Source organism: Parasteatoda tepidariorum, chromosome 7 (assembly GCF_982258835.1).
Source record: "Parasteatoda tepidariorum strain Cologne lab strain chromosome 7, Ptep-v5.0, whole genome shotgun sequence".
In the NCBI taxonomy this organism is placed as follows: Eukaryota; Metazoa; Arthropoda; class Arachnida; order Araneae; family Theridiidae; genus Parasteatoda; species Parasteatoda tepidariorum.
The window spans coordinates 71,354,282-71,371,119 of record NC_141761.1 but is presented as its reverse complement, the minus strand read 5'-3'; the positions used below and the strand labels follow the sequence as shown (position 1 = coordinate 71,371,119).

At 29.7% G+C, this 16,838-nt stretch overlaps 1 long non-coding RNA gene across 1 annotated transcript; it reads right to left on the bottom strand.

Moving 5' to 3' along the window:
- Nucleotides 1–470: 470 nt before the first annotated feature.
- On the bottom strand, nucleotides 471–5,141 carry LOC107439447 (uncharacterized). Its single transcript, XR_001583539.4, has 3 exons — nucleotides 4,886–5,141; nucleotides 2,809–2,987; nucleotides 471–656 (listed from the first exon to the last, which is right to left on the bottom strand). It is a non-coding gene; the product is annotated as an uncharacterized LOC107439447 (long non-coding RNA).
- Nucleotides 5,142–16,838: the final 11,697 nt, after the last annotated feature.

The following is a 16,838-nucleotide window of genomic DNA, read 5'->3' as shown; positions in this document are numbered from 1 at the left end:
GCATTCGTCTTAAACATTTTTAACACACGTAAAGGTAACGCAATCCGGTTGTAATATCGCCAGTGAACAGCAACCAGAAGCACATGTGCGCACGCTACGCACGGAACTGTGACTCTGCATTGCGCACTAACTGGTACTTAATTTCCGGGCACTTCTCGTATTTTTATCGTAATCGTTATTTGATATAAATTTTTAAGATTCACCATCTCAATTCAGAACACTTTGTAAAAAGTCAAATAAAAAAAAGTCACCCCTTCTAAAAAAAAACCTGAAAGTAAACGCAGTTGAGTTATTCAAATGCTTATATACATATATCAACTTGGGCATTTTTTCCAAAGAAGAAGTAAACGATTTATGTTTATATGACTCATGACGACATCGCATTTTGGTTAATTATTGACTTAGTCACTTACTCAAAATGTGTGTCGTATATCGTGTAAAAGTCCTTTCAAAGTTGTTCAACGATCAAAATCATTAAAAATAATTTTTATTGACAATGGACTTCCTACATTGATGTTTTCTTTTTGCAACTCTTTCAATTATATCTGAAGCTTTCTCTGCGATCATGATTTTAAGAATATTGGTGTTTCCGGAAGGAAAAGTTATCAGGCATAACATATGCATCCACAACTCTCAATCCCTTTATGCTCTTAACTCTGAAAATAAAATTTAGAAAGATAATGAAAATCAGTTTTGTATTCTCTAAATATAAGGAAGAAAGAAAAAGAACTGAAAACTCACCGTAAAGTATCATCGAACTAATACCCAATTGCATTTGTCCTTAATCTGTGTAATTACTCACATATTCGTGTAAAAAAAAGTCAGTTTTTAATGATTTATATCCCGGTTAAATAAATTTAAAGGGCTAAATCACTTTACATAATTTAGTCATAATTTGAAAATTTGGTATTTAGATCATTTTAAGTATCATAAGCACTTGAAAAAATAATTTTCCTGTTTGTAGTTATTTATTGAAATTTTTAGATCATGAAACATGCATTTTAATTATGCAAATTTCATAATGCCCATAAAAGGTCCAAAAGTATAGAGTATATTTTGTGCTTTAAGTGTTTTAATGATTAAGTTGTTCGAATTACCTACGTAAACCGATTGATTCGAATCACGTTGGTGATTAGTTTTGCCGAACTCTAATGTAACTGTACCGTAAACATCTATAAATAAAAAAAATTTTAATAAAAATCTAATTATAAATCTTCTTTTTTGTAGAGTTAACTTGCTTTTGGAGCACTAATATAAATTTTGTCTTTATAGTGCTGACTCAAGTAATACAGTAAAGATAAATCAAAAATTGTTAAAATAAGTATGAAAAGTTCTACCCGGTGGATAACTTCCTTTTCTCAATAAGTTGTTGAAAGGCCAGGATAGCCTGGTTGGTAGGACACTGGGTCAATGTCCAAAAGTTCGTGGGTTCAATCCCCGCCGGCTAAAAACTCCCCGTGTAGTAAATGGTGACTGATGCACGATAAATCTATCGAGTCGCAAAGTCCTCCCTGTTCCCATAACAAGTCAATACCACTGGGGGTACTGATACAGGAGTTTCCTTGCCATCTGGATTATACATAATGCCGAGAACATTTGTGAAATATAAATCATTTCATACTTTGCCGGCTAGTTTTAGGCATTATATATAATGCCTAGGCATTATATATAATGCCGGATTTTATTCTTTGCCGGTAACATATACATGAATTCTAATTCTGGGTCCAACTTGAAAACAAAGGAACTTCAGAATCATAAAAATTATGAAAAAGATAATTCGAAGTTTCAGAGAAATATCAAAAATGAGCCAGCCTGACAGCAATCTGAATCTAAACCATGATCTGTTTATACTATAAGAAAATTTAACGTCAGAATTGTGGTTGGTCAACGTTTGAAAGAGTTTCTCATTTTTAAATAAATGTTTGATCTTCAAAATTATTAGTTTTTTTATTTTACAATTTACATTCTTAGAACGGAATTAGGATTTAACTTACTGATTATATAGTTTAACGTTTAATCAGTTATTTTCATATAATATAGAAGCACTCTAAATATGGGATATACATATATTCATTACATATAGTCGAAATACTTACATATAGTCATATGCTGGCTTCAATTACAAAGTAATGAATTCAGAGATAATATATTTTATGAACTCTGAAATTTAATTTAAGTACAAAAGATTCTGTACATATTTAATTGAGAAACTAAGAGATGTTTCTGAAAATGGTCGTAATAATACGAAATATCTTCATTAAAAGTTTTGATGACATAGAAATTAATGCTTTTAAACATAAAGTTATTAATTGTTAGGAATTATGGATTTAATTAATAAACTAAATATATAAAATGTATTGTTTATTAATAATACAGCAATGCAGTTTTTTAAGAAAAAGGATGAAATTTTTTCAAGTAAACAGATATCGGAAGCGCGAATAAGATAAAGAGGTATCGAAAACCAGGAAAGTTCTGAATGAATTCTTTAAATTTTTAAGGACTCTTCAAAATAGCAGTTTATGAAAACCTGCAAAAACTACTTTTAACTCTCTTTTGCTAATAATTTGTCACATAATTGCACCAAAAGAGCAGTTTCAAACTTCAAATTACTATAATTTAGTGATTAATGTTTATAACATATTTTTTTTATTTTGAAAAATACAGAAAAAAATTGGCAGGCTTGTACATATTTTCTTCGTCTCCATTTTGTATTTTCCTTTATAGTCATACAAATAAATATACATACTTTTTGTTAAAAATAAAATCACACATATGATTTAATTTTTAGTTGGAATTTTTTATACTCACCATCGATGAATTCCACGTAAAAATAAAATATTTATGCAGTTGCTTTACGGAATGAGTTGAGAAGTGTATTCTGTGAATAATCTAGTGCTTCAGGCTTCGTGAGTTTGAGTTTATATCATATGAAGATCATGATTTTGTTATTTGTTTCGTCTAGGGAATGACATTTAATTTCTAAGCCACTGTAGAGATCAAAAATCATCTTATTTAAACAAGGTTTCTCAGATTAGATCGTGTTATCTGACAGAATATGGTATTTTCACTTACAATATAAAAAGAAATGCATTTATTATTTACTTAACATGATGTGCAGTAATATTAAATTTTCAGTATCTTATTTACTCGGATTATTGCTTCATGTTATTCATTTTTAGAGAATTTGTATTACAAATTATTTAAATATTCATGATAGCCTGATACAATATTTTTCCAATTATTCAAACATCAAAGTAATTTCAGTTAAAGCAACCATTTTTTTAGAGACTAATGATTTTTTTATGTATAGTTAATAATGATTTATTATCAACCAAAAATAAAATTAATATTGAATTATTTATAGTGTTTAATAATTATTTTATTACAATTGGACATAGTATACTTAAAAAAGTGAAATATCAGGAAATAGTGATGAAAACAATTTTTTTAAGGTTTAAAATAAGTTACATTTTATTTAGTTATTAAATTTTACTTTACAGTTATAGCCTTCTTCTTCCATTACCCAATATTATTTTTCCTCAAAAGAATTTGTGAATAATAGTACAACTATTTATTCCTGAAAATATCAGCATTTTATTGTGCTAAGAGGCTTTAACCCTTGCTCGCTTCGCTCACCAACCCTTTCGTTGCTATTCATTCCTCATTGAAGATCAAAGGGGAAGAACCGTCTATGTCCATTTTTACAAAAATTACAATGGAAATACCACTTCTTGTATTTGAAGGATTTTTCAGTTTTGGAAAATCAGTGACATGGAAAATCGGTTCGCCCCATGAGTTATTACACAGTGAACATGGGACGTGAAAGAAAATCAGTTCATTTTTGAGTGGAAATTTTTTTTCAGTATCAGTTTTCATGAACATAAAATGCTCTTGGTTTCTTAAAAGTTTATTTTTTAAAGTCTATACAAAGAGATCATTTTGTTTATAAAATACATACTTTTATGTAAGTACATTTAGTTAGTATGCTAATCATTACGAAGTGAAAGGATAGCTAGATTTAAAGATTAATCAAATATATTTGGAAAAAAAGCAATTTAAGAATACAGAATATGCCAGACTATAAGAAGTAAAAAATGAGAAGTAGTTTTACTTCTTTACAGTTTATAACGTTATATCGTATAACAATTCGTATTGCAAATAATCTTGATACCTCTTCAGTCTTTGTGTTTTCGAAAATTTTGATATAAATGTTAAGATCTCTTTTTGGCAATATCTGTCTAATCTCTCCCTGATTTTTTAGTAATTTATTCTTTGTTACTTTTAACGTAAATTAAATCAGAGCTTATAAAATTGAAATCTCGAGAGAGATGAATTTTTGAAAGACAATAAATATTTTTTTTTAATTTAAAGGGAAAAAAAAGACTCAAAAAGACACTTAATATTGTAATAACTTTTGAAAGAATTGGAAGTTCACTTGGATAATTAAATTTTTTTTCTGCAAAAATAAAGCTCCTTTTTTTCTAGAAATCTGGTATTCCACCGGAAACAAGAACAGTACATAAAATGAAAACAAGAATATTCGAAAAAAATCGATCTCAGACAGTATTTTATCGCACTGATGTGCACCATTGAATTAAAAGTTATTAAAGAGTTGAACTTAATTATCCTAAATTATATTATTTAAGATGACCATTTCAGTTACAAATTTAAAAACGAAACCTATTTTTAATAATTCTGCATTTTATTATGACAGATTTGGCAGTTAAAATTTCTTTCCAAATCGAATTTTGGCATTATTTACCATTTTTACAAAATAAATAATTTATTGATTACAACACAGACATTATTATACAAACAAGAAAACATATAATTATTATAAATATCATTCGAGAAAAAGCTTTTTTAAAATGAACTTTAATCTTACCTTAAAGATGAAAGAACAGGAAACGTTACCTCTAAAGTGCATTTAATAGCATATTTTTCGAATATAAAATTTTCCTTATTGAAAAATTTAGATTTTTCGCTGCTGTAGAAAGAAGTATATTAATAGAAACTGTAGAAAAATAGATTTAAGGAGCCCTTTTTAGAATTTAACTAAATCATCGTAATTTTCTCTGGCCTTAAGCAGAATGATATACATTTACGAAATGCATCTGATATGCATTTACGAAATTGATATTTGTTCTTACGAGAGTGTTCTGCGGGATTACTTACTCATTACTTTATTTTATTGAGAAAGATTTCCGGTTTTCTTATATTTGTCTGCTGTCTAAACATAGTTAGACTCCCAAAAAATAAAAGAAAACTGATAAAAACAAGATGTTTCATTACTTTCAGTGGCTATTAAAAACCAGAAAAAAATGTGAAATCCGTTTTTAATTTTCAAACTCAGTATTTCATGGTACGCTTTAACTTTGGATCAATGGCTAAATGAATTAAGTTTTCCAGGGTTTTCTTATATTGATCAGCCTGCTTTCTAAACATAGTTAGACTCCAGAAAAATAAAGAAACTGATAAAAACAACGATCTTTCATTACTTTCTTTTACCATTAAAAAAATTGATGTAAAGGACCAGGGTACCAATCCCAGCTGCGGCTTAAAACCCTCCCAACTTCAGATTTCACGATTATCAGTGTGTCTACATTAGGAAGAGTATTACGGATATATGAATGATAAGGTTTATGAATGATAACGCCTGTTGTCAATTTATTTTGTTCAAACAGTTTTCGACGGATAGTTTTTGTACAGAATGTTTAAATACATTCTTTATGTTCGATAAATATGCCAAACTGAATTGTTTAATTTTTTATTGTTTCTTATTTACTACAAAACTCATTAGAGGAATAATTTAAAATATTTTTGATTATAGACTAAGGTGATAATGATTTTTATATGGAACGAACAATCTTCCCTCCAAAAAAAATAATAATTAGGAAACCATACTTCTTTGATGAAATGTGAGTTATGTTGATAAGATTCAAGTCTTTTTTATTTTCATTTCATAACGGGTGCCAAACAGCCGACGTAATTCTGAGTTTAAATTTATCAATGTTCAACTCCATAGTCTTGTAATTTTGAACCCAACCCAGAATACAAGGGAACTCCCGGAATGATCACTGGGAAAACTAGCTTCTTTCAGGACTTCTTGATAAAACTAATCCGCATTTGCGATCCATGGAGAAGAAAATCACAAAACCACCCACGGTTAGTTCGACGTCAAGAGGATTTCAACCCATGATCCATATACTACTGAGGATATTTTAAGTCAGAAAGTATTATTGCTGGTGAGAGCCTGGAGTAAAATTTATTTCAACCGGAAAATGCAACGATTTGTATCTGGAGGACCTCATCGGGAGTTAAGCACTTAGATTCAAGCATTTAAAACTCGATGTTCCTCATCAAGTGGCCAACACGTGAAAAATGAAAAAAAAAAAACATATAAGGGCCAAGAAAAATCGTAATCGCCAACGAAATAAATAGGATATCAAAATTAATAGAGGGAAAAAACAAAATAATACATGGTAATCGAGAGCCAAATGAGAGCTGTATGAAAAAGCCCTTACAATATTCCAGTTGATTTTTAAGACTAATACTGATTGAAATATGACTCCCGAATACTATCAGTGCTGGATTGTTTTAACAGAGTAGTGCGTATTATCAAGCTAAACCATAAAGAATAGCTGTTGGGATAATTGTTCCTCGAAACAAGGTAGTGTAAATTATATCTTAGCCTTATTAAGGATTTGATTAAACAAAGATTCATCGAGTAAATTTTATGTATATAAAATTTACCTTTGGGTCTATTAAGAATAAAAACAAACTTGATGAATATTTAAAATAATCACGCTAGGATATGTTTTATTGCAACTTTTTTAAATTGGCTTATCTAATTTCAATGTAAAGACGAGCTTTAGCAACAATTTCATTTCATTGCATTACTTCTGAGTAATATAAACATCCTTTTAATTGAACATGGTACAGTTTTTTTTAAAGGGCTTCTTATATTAAATCATTATTTTAACAAGTAGTTTCCTTTCATTATAATACTTCTCACTAACACAGACGTTTTTTAATTCGATTTGGTTGAGCTCATTTTTATTTAAGGGCTTCGCATGGAAAACCATTCTTTTGCCAAGCAATTTACCATAATACTTCTGATTTCTTTTATGATTCAAAATGATAAATGTATTCAGAACTTCTATTAAAACTTAACTATTCTTTATACTATCAATTATTCGAAGATTGCTTCAAATCCGGATAAAAGATTGATAATAATGCCCGACTGTTATCCAATTCTCTTCGAACAAACAAGAAAATTCCAGAATATAAAGGATCGAAAAGCCTTAATTCAAGGTTTTTTGTGAAAGCTCCATGATGTCTAGCATTCCATTGACTACACGAATTTCTTAAGCGGAGTCATTGTGAGGCATATTTCACTATGACAGGAGGCACATAATCTGGTCTGCAGGGAAGCTGCTTCATCCACATCCTGTTCGGTAGCCATGGAGACTGAATTGATCCTTCCATACCTTTTTTATACCTGATCTTTTAGAATATTTTCTAAGGTGATAAGTGTGTACAATTACCCCCAACGTTTTCTTAGTTATTGCTGCTGCATAAGTGAAACGATTCTGATACTGACATGAGATATGCAGCTAAGAACGTCGCAGGAAAAAAATAAGCATAATAAAAAATAGGGAGTTGGTTTGAGGCTAAGCAATCCATTTGCAGAGTTATTATTCGATGAATAATAACGGATAAAGTAGAAGTAATATGCATCGGAGCTACGTTGCCCTGATAATATTTCTGGTAAATGTTCTTTACGTGGTATAAAGATATTTCTGTTTCCTTATAAAAAGAAAAAAATCGTACGTTATTGCTTTTGGGTTTATACAAAACAAGCAATTGCAACGTTTTATTAAATATATTTTGCTTGAATAAACGCTTTACTATATTTCTATTTGTTACAGAAAGCCATAATTTGCTACAAAACATAAAATATGTATGTTTCTTAGATTTATTAATATGTGTTGAAGTCACTATAAAAACTTAAAGTGCATATATTCTTTTAAATGCCGGCCAGGTGGTCGAGCAGATAGCGTGACTGACTGCGAAGCCAATGGCTGCGGGTTCGAATCCCGCTCTAGGCATGGACGTTTCTCTCTATGTGTTATCCTCTGTTGTGTGTGAATGTAGCCCATCCTATGAACGGGTATTTGGGGGCAGTGTGGCGTGGGTAATGTTGTTTGCCCCCGTGACTTAGGTTCACTGGTGCCCACTGGGTAACGTTAAATGAGCAACACTTCTGGTATTTTCCGAGGTGAGGAACGGTTCAGTACCTGCCGTTACAAAAAAAAAATATTCTTTTAAATAATAAACGTGCTCGAGGTTATCAAAACAGTAAACACTTTTGTGTTTTACTCTTTTTAAATGTCATTGTAAAATAAATGACATTTAAAAAGAGTAAAACACAAAAGTGTTTACTGTTTTGATAACCTCGAACACGTTATAACCTCGAACACGTTTGAACACCTCGAACACACGATCGGCAACCTTGGAACTGCCCCAGTATTTAAGAAGCTTCGAACTTTACTCAGTCTCTATCCCACACAGTCTTACTTAATTTTTATGTTTCTGTTTTTAGCTTGTTATGTTCAGTTGTTAAATAAATGTTTAAGTTTATTGTTGTCATAGTTGTCTTCGACTTAATATGAGAGGGTTCCTCCCCATCAATTGGTGACCCGGACGTGATATACTGTAGCGTATCTACCACTACAAAATTACAACTACAATTCACTAGTATATAAGACATGTTAACTCGACTCTATGTCGGGGTACCTTTACATAGATGACGGTTGACATGGTCTGTAACTACTCTCCCCACATTGGTGACCTTCGGACGTGATGTGAACACGCCTACCTTGGCAAAACGCCCACTTTGATCTGGATACGCCTACATCGGCAGTAACGCCTACTTCGTTGGATGGTTCACATTGAACAGTTGACTTGCTACTTGTGACTGCATCATTATCCACCTCCTCACGCAGTTGCTACTCAGTCTCATCTCGATCACACACAACGTTGGCTTGCATACACTCGACTGCTAACGGCAACACAGGAGCGACTACAACCGTGAAGTTAATACACCTCTCACATTCAGCACTCAAAAAAAAAAATACGGTGATCTTAATACAGCTCTCCCGGCTTCGCACAAAACAGCAATGAATCAACTAGTGGCATCCATTCATCGAATTCTATCATAGCTATAATTCTGGTGGGGGAGTACTGTAGTGTATCTCCCCCACAACGTATTTATAATGGCTTTCAGCGATATTACATTGTCTCTGCTATTTTTGATAAAACTTATACTAAATGTGTACTTATGTTTCTAAAAGTAAAATTTTTTTTTAATTTTAAATTTTGTTAAAAAAATTATGAAAAAAAATATGTCAATAAAAATATTTTTAATGCTTGCAATAATCAATTTTCAATTTTTTATTGTTTATGTTTTGATTTTATTGTACGTGTCTGAAAAATAATATTAAATGATTATTTGACCCATAGCCTTTTACTAACTTAATTATTTAAATTTAATTATTATAATTATAATATTAATAATATTATAACTTAATTATTTTAATTCGTGCTTTATTTTAAAGGTTTTCTAATAGATTTTATATTAATTCTCTTAATTCTTTCTAGAAAACTCCTTTCTCTGCTAGCTCCACTCACAAATCCCCATAATTGCTTTTCATACATCATTGTTTCCTTCTTTCTTTTTTTTTTCTAAACGTCAATATTTTCCTCAAAACTATAGAATGTTTCGTTTTAAGAATACAATGTGAGTTGTATCTTTACGTAAGAACATTTTGTTAATATGCTAATCGTGACGAAGTAGATGATTGCAAAGATTTGAAAAATTGGCCTCAGTACTTGGAAAAATCCACGCTAACATACGCTGAAATGGTGAAACAATAAAGGGAATCGCTAACGAGATTTCTAAGAATTCAAGTAAATGGACGGTTTTATTACTGTTTATTAAGTTTTTTTATGAATTACAAAATTTATAAACATGAATTACAAAATTTATATCTAGCAACTTATAAACTCAACATCATTCTCTTTTTTGCTATTTTTGACTGACATAACCCTAGCTTGATCTTATAATATAAGGAAATAATGAACTTGTGAGGAAAATATTTTTTTCTACAGCTATGTATAAATATTCAATATTTAAATCAAGAAGACTGAAAAAACTTATTAAAAAGTACTTAAATTTGCATTAACTTTCGAACAAAATTGAATTTTGAAATTTTTTTTCGTTAAATTCATAAATAAAAAGATCTTTCAACATATTATGTTATAGCCCCATAGTTGCTTTTTAACTAGCTACATATCTACTGAACATGGTATTTTTCTCTACAAATTCAATAGTTATTACTATGGAAAGGGTTGCAGAATCTTATTTCTTTCATTTATCTGTATTTCCTGCACTTTTTTCTAATGCCATCAGAATTTTACACTTCTAACTTTTATAGATATTTTGCCGCATAGCAAAATGTGACAGAAAAAAAAAGGAAGTGAGTGAAAATTTGCAAAGTATACTCTTAAAATTGCAATGACTCTAAAAAAATTGGATTTTTTAAAAAAAATCTTTATAGACTTATGAACAGTTATGGCCTTTTCAGCATGTTAAATTTCAACTCTGTAGTTGCACTGCCGCAGCCTGCAGAGCGACCAGTATAGTATTTTTTTTAATTCAAGTTCAGAAAGTAATATTTCTCGCACTAGTTATCGAATATTAATTTTTTCATTCCATTGTATTCCCTGTAGAACTTTTTACAATCCATAGTAATTTCAATTTTTTAAACCTTTGAGTTTTTGAGCAGTAAAAATACATGTAATGTTAACTAAGAAAACAAAAACAGTGTGGTCGACAGCCCTTGCGATTTTTTAACATAGAAAGGAAATTATATATATATATATATATATATATATATATATATATATATATATATATATATATATATATATATATATATATATATATATATATATATATATATATATATATATATATATATATATATATATATATATATATATATATATATATATATATATACATATATATATATATATATATATATATATATACATATATATATATATATATATACATATATATATATATATATATATATAGATATATTATATATATATATATATATATATATATATATATATATATATATATATATATATATATATATATATATATATATATATATATATATATATATATATATATATATATATATATATATATATATATATATATATATATATATATATATATATATATATATATATATATATATATATATATATATATATATATATATATATATATATATATATATATATATATATATATATATATATATATATATATATATATATAATTTCCTTTCTATGTTAAAAAATCGCAAGGTTTTCATGGGGCACATTAGGACCCATAATCCTCATAGAACCATCCCTGACATCTGTAAGCTACTTGAACATAATTGCAGACCAGGTTCACCCAATCATGGCTACAGTTTTTCCTGCGGGGGATGGTGTTTACTAACAGGATAATGCACCATGTCATAAGAGTCGAATCGTCATGGATTGGTTCGAGGAACATTCCAGTGACTTTCAAGTCATGTCTTGGCCCCAAAATTCGCCTGACCTTAGGCCAATTGAGCATTTGTGGTCCTACTTGGAAAACCAAATTCGTGCTGCCACGCTAACCCCTCGCAATGTTAGGGTTTTGCAGGACCAGTTGGTGAGCGCTTGGTACCAGATACCTCAGACTACCTATCAGCACTTTGTGAATTTAATGCCACGGCGGGTGCTAGCAGTTTTGAGGGCTAAAGGTGGTACTACATGTTATTAGCAAGGTGGTCATAATGTAATGGCTCTTCGGTGTATATATATTTACAAACATATTATTAATATTATTATTATTATTGTTAGAAAGAGAGTTAAGCTGTTGTGGAAAATATTTTGTTTTGTTTTTACCATTGATTTATTTATTATAACAGGAAAATGACATTTATATTTAAAAAAATATTTATAATAGTATTGAAAGAAAACAACATAATTTGAGGGGAAAAAATACAAAAATAAATTAAGAGAAGAAAGAAATATAGCCATAAACATAGTAAAAAAAATCAGATGAATCCAGAAAAGGATCAGGTTGAATCAAAGAAAAACGCTTTTCTTGGCGATTTCTGGGGATAAAGTGCATTGATCTCCTGCTCTTATTATTTATAATTATAAAGTCTAAAAAAATAATCCTTCTAAATTATCGTTTTAACTACTCAAATACAAAAAAAATTTATTTGTATGAATAATGAACAATAGAGAAATTATAGTATGTGCATATACAACTTGCCATTAAACTTCTGTTTTTGCCTAAAAGGGATTTCAATGGTTTTTGTGACACTATACGTTAGTGTTTTACATAATATAGGTATTACATTATAAATTATTATTGCTAATATTCATTATACAGTTGTTGAGAAGCAAACTGTAGTTTTTCTAGCCACTAATAGCAAATTTAGAATGCGCTAATTAACCAGTTTATATAAAGACATTCTCTTTGATGTTTGTGAAGTCGTTATCTAAAATAGATCATAATGTACTCTCTACTCCTATAGACAGTGAAGAAATTTAACTTGCATTTAAACTATTTCTAACTAGCCAGACTATTAATTTAATGAATGTTCTGTCATTGAAAAGGGGAACGAACTCTCTGGAAATAAATGACACTTCCCAGTTGTAAATTTGAAACCTGTACATGTCTAATTTGCAATGCGACTGTAGAATTAAAGCAGTTAATTAAGAACGCAAAACTGAAAGTAATTACACAAACACTGTGCCGTAATGAAAAGAATGAAATCATGTGAATACCTGTTTTCTTTAATTTATTGTTTTTGTTATTAGCTTATTTAAAATTACAATATAAATTAAATATGTTCCATGCCAACTGAAACCAGTAATGAATTTTTAAAGTTTAAGCAATATCCTTGCATTTGGTATCATTTTAAGGGAAAGTTGTTTTAATTTATGAAAAAGTTATTTTTTGGAGTTATGCATGATTATATTAAAATTTATCATAAATAGAGAGCATTCATGATTTTTACATATTCTACCATTTACTGTCCATTTTAAAGAAGAATAAGTTATTGAAAATATTACGATTTTACGTATAGTTTGATTTATATTGTAAAATAAATTGTTCCTGAGTCTAATTATACAGTGATTACAGTCAAAACATTTTTTTCTTATTTTTTAAGTCAAAAATTATCCGAAATATATACTGTCCTCTCTGTTACAATTATTCTTTTAAGTTTATTTTATTCAATACACAAAAAACTTTTTAACTTCATATTTGGTTTTTACGGTAAAGTCTATTAGTACAATCATGTTATGTTATATTTTTGAAAAAATAATTACAAATTTTAAAGTTTCTCATATAACAGAGGGGATGTAACAGAGAGGACAAAACTAAATGTCCCCTCAGTTACACAAAATTAATAGGTTCCCATTAAAAAGGAACTTCAGGAATGTAAAGAAGTGCTAATGCATCTTGATTCAACTAGTTTAAACCAGATCGCATTTAAACTATTAGAGCACATTTTTTATACAAAGCTGTGCCATTTCTATTTAATACTGTGTTTAGTTTATAGTTACAAGTTTTTTAAGTGAGTAATCAATATGGGGAAAAACAGAAGCAGAAAGATTGAGAGAATATAGAACTAGAATATTAAAAAAAAAAGATATTTGTAAGAAGAAAGATAAAGAATATAAAACGAAAATTTATGATAACAGAAGTATTTTGAGAAAAAAAATCTTAACAGAGAAATAGATAAATTGAAAAAAAAGACAAAATAAAAATAAAAAGGCACTAATAGAAGCAATAAACATTCAGGAAGGATATTCTCTTTATAATATTCTTCAGGCATTGGGGAAAGCTATTAAAAAAGCAAACTGTGCATTACCTGCATCTCCAAGAAAACGTTGTACTGTTCCATGCAAACTCTGTAAGCTTACTACTAAAACAAAAGAAATATCATGGTATCAAATTTTCTGATGAAGCAAAAAAATTACTACTCATCTGATAAACTTTCTTACCAGACTTCTGGTAGAACTGAGTGCATGATTGTCAAATAAAATAGACAGAAAGTCCACAAAGCCAAATATGCACATTGATGAAAGCATATCAAGTATCAAAGCAGGTGCAACCAAACATAAAGATTGGCAAATCTAAGTTTTGATGTACTACGATCTATCCATATTTTATGCGTATGTAAAACACCATAAAAAATGTCTAGATGCTATTCACGAAAATGTGAATCTTCCATTAAAATCACAGTTGTTTGCCTAATACTTACATAGAATTACTAAATATAGCGACTTACGACAATCACTCACTTTACTTTTTATTTTATAATCGTCATTGAACAGCCGACCCAAATGTGAGTTTACTGCTGCCAATGTTCAACTCCGTAGTCTTGTAATTTTGAACCCAATCCAAAAGACAAGGGAACTTTTCAATCAGTACACCCAGAGGTATTGATTTGTTTTGGGAACTTGAAGGACTTTGGGACCTAGCATATTTAATACACACCAGTCGCCATTTAAAACACTGTGATTCTTTTGATGTTGCTATAGATAGTTTTGCAAGCATAAAAATTTCTAGGAAAAGATTGGATATTTAATTTTGTTGCCCAAACAACTGAAATTGAGAAAGAAACAAACAATGCACTTGTTTTTTCTATTTTTGTTTTTTTGTTTTTTTAAAAAGGATCAGGTAAAATAAAAACTTTCAGTTGTAACTACAAAGATGTAACACAGGTTTCAATTATAGCAGTGCTGCCAACTCCAATTTTAAATAATCGAAGAGTCTCTTTTAATGATATTTCCCTTTAACTTTTTGTCAAATTTGTTAGACATTCTGTCTGTTACATTTCTTGTCCTCTCTGTTACGATACATTATTTGGACTTTAGAAAAGGGGGGTTGGAATTTTAAAAGTCTCATAATAATAAATTTTACCTTGAAATGTGATAATTTAAAAAAATATTACAGATAATGTTTAGGATGGTTCAAATTACAGAATATAGCATAAATAACAGTGCATGTCAAAAATTTATGATTTTATTTGTCCTCTTTGTTGCAACTACATTTAATTAACGTGCAATTTAATTATGAGGCTCTTTTATTATTTTATGCCAATTAATTAAGCATTGCACCGTGAAGCAGCATTTTCTAGTAGAAATTTTGTTTTCAAAAATATTTAATATATTTTTTAGAATAAAATACTTGCATGATTTCCCCTCTGTTACACTTGGAATTCAACTTGTGTGAGTGTTTAGATGAGTTTCTTTGTTTAGGTTGTTGACATAGTTACATTTATATTACATGTGCTATCAAAATTTGCTATACTATCGGGTGTTTATTTTAACTTCACTGTCATTAGTAAAAAATCTAAATAATAATTATTTTAACTCCTTAACATTACCTTTAATTTATTTTCCTTTGTTATTTGAACAACGAAAAGTTCAATCAGGTGATTGATTAAGATTAGATGATTGACATAGTTGCAGCAGCACTGTATAAGGAAATAAGCTATTATTGTGAAGAACTGGAGTTCAATCCCAACAATGTAGGAAAAAGTTTTACGTGAAAATCTTCTGAAAGTTATTCATCAAGAGTTTTAAGAAAAAATTGATGGATTCTGTAAAAATGCAAAAAATAATAAAATGAAAAAAAGAAAAAAATAATAAAAAAAATAAAAATAAAAAACAACAAAATTAATGTGCATGATTAAAAAATAATCAAAATTACCGAGTATTTTGTTCTATGGGAACAACAAAGTTCAAGGTAATTTTTACCAAAGCGCTTCGGTTATGATTTTTGTTAAAATTACCAATGAAATATGGTTTTATAATATGTGATAAAATTTACTAAGTGGTAGAATCACGTAATTTTCTCTCGATACTATAGAGCATGACATAAACACCATTCATTAAGTTGAATTTATATTTCAATTTTGTATACTTGTATACATTGTAATATGAACAATAAGTTTGAAAACCAGAATTTCCGGAAAATCGTCTTTCTTCTTCTTTCTAATCCCCATTTCTAGCCTAGCTAGACAAGGTTCATGAGATTGTTCTCCTTCAAAAAGTCTAAAACAAGTAAGGGTCTTTCAATTAGGTCTTGTTTTAAAAGACCGAGGCAGTCCAGTAGATGTTCAGGGGATGTCTGGGCCGAAGAGCACTTGGTACAGAGGGCAAAGCACTTTTCTCCTCCAGAGTACCTCAGTGATTTCAGGTGTCCACAGCGGATACGTGTGATGGCGGTTTGAGACTGACGGTCTTTGTCAGCTGCCAAACAGCTACCCGGTCTGGTACCCTGGTACCAATTGTGACTGGGTGGAGTGAGCCATGCTGATTGATTTTTGGCTTTAGCAATGGAGAAGAGCTCTGAGTATGTAGGAGACACTGGAGGCGCAGTGGCCTCAGCTGCACCTTCCTTGGCAAGACTATCTGCCATATCATTGCCTGATATATCTGCGTGTGAGGGTATCTATTGTACATGAATTCGACAATATTTGGAGAGGTGTAAAAGTTTGCAAAGGGTGTTCGTGCTAGTATTGTCCCTCACTCTGTGCCAGCTAGCCAAGTGCTGAACAGCACTTCTACTGTCGGTAAGGATCCAAATCTCTTTCGGAATTGAAAGAGATAGTATTGAGGCAAGTCCATCATCGATGGCGATAAGCTCGCTCCTAAAAACGGAACAGTGGTCGGGATTTCTGTTCTGGATC